This window comes from Habropoda laboriosa, unplaced genomic scaffold (assembly GCF_001263275.1).
Source record: "Habropoda laboriosa isolate 0110345459 unplaced genomic scaffold, ASM126327v1 scaffold67, whole genome shotgun sequence".
Taxonomy (NCBI): Eukaryota; Metazoa; Arthropoda; class Insecta; order Hymenoptera; family Apidae; genus Habropoda; species Habropoda laboriosa.
In genome coordinates, this window is record NW_017100242.1 from 4,711,029 (window position 1) to 4,712,154 (window position 1,126).

At 24.2% G+C, this 1,126-nt stretch overlaps 1 protein-coding gene across 5 annotated transcripts in view; it reads left to right on the forward strand.

Annotated features, from left to right (window-relative positions):
• The first annotated feature begins 452 nt into the window (after positions 1-452).
• The window catches only part of LOC108571985 (CCR4-NOT transcription complex subunit 2), a 4,497-nt gene continuing 3,823 nt past the window's right edge, over positions 453-1,126 (forward strand). For 2 of the 5 annotated variants that reach the window (XM_017934155.1, XM_017934158.1), the window contains exons 1-2: positions 453-585; positions 710-725. The gene's annotated coding sequence lies outside the window, so the exon portion shown is untranslated. Of the gene's footprint in view, positions 586-683; positions 726-1,126 lie in introns of those variants that run through there. The other 3 variants (XM_017934157.1, XM_017934159.1, XM_017934156.1) reach the window with 2 other exon arrangements.

Here is a 1,126-nt window from a genome sequence, read left to right on the forward strand (position 1 = left end):
TTCTGATGTAATTAGTAAAAATGAACAGTGCACTTTATTTTATATTATTATGTTAAAGACAGCAATTACTTTTAAAGTATAATGTTCTAAAAATCGTGATAAACAGTTTACTAGTCATATTCAAAATTAAAATATCCCTGCTTATTGAAGTATATTGTAAAATATTAGCATAGTTTTGATAAGATAATTAAATATGTGATATATTTAGAAAATGTTTATATTAATTTTAATTCAGAATCTATTTCACAATTATTTCAGTGTCTAATTTGAGCACTTTGTAGAAATGGTTATAATGGCAGAAATTCGTGTCTCTAGTGTTGTTTAAGTTTGTGAAACTGAATGACAAAACAGACGTTTGTTAAGAGTATTGTAACGTGCATAAAGTTTAATCTTTTGGGACTTTTTACGTAAAAATATTTTTTCTACATGAAATACTAATTATCGAAAACAACTTTTTCCTTATCACACTCATTCTAAGTCAACATCGACGTTTTTGTGTTTTTTTTGTACGCTCATTTACTTTGTTTATTATGAATTTGATGAATTTTTTCGTGCTGTAACTTAACGACGGACTCAATAATATAGGTAATCAAATTTGGTCCATTTTTTCTTCAATATTTTAATTATATAGATGTTATAACCTTTCCTTTCTTTGTGCTCGTTCTGATTTCTATCTTTACAATGTCAAAATCACCGACTCGTCGTTCAGTGTTTTTCCGAAAATCGTAAGTTTTCTGTGTAGTGTAATAATGGTTGTAATTTTAAGTCACTAACAAAGTTATGAAGGAAAAAATGATCTAGCTATTCAAGTTGTGATATTATATTGTCATTTTTTGTGATAATTGAAAATAATAAGTACTTGCCAGTAATAGTAGTCTTAGTTTGTGTTACTTTTTCAATGTTATAGGTCTATGTAAAAATATGAAAACATATTAAAATAATATTCAAATTAATTAATAAGTATTTATAAAATGTGTATGCTTAACAACTGTATATTCTAGAACATCATAGATTATATGATAACAAAAATTGTGTTATTTATAACAAATGTTATATGACATAAAAATCATGTTATTTTAAATCTTTATATTTTAGTTTTTAATTAATAAATAAATTTTTATGAAAC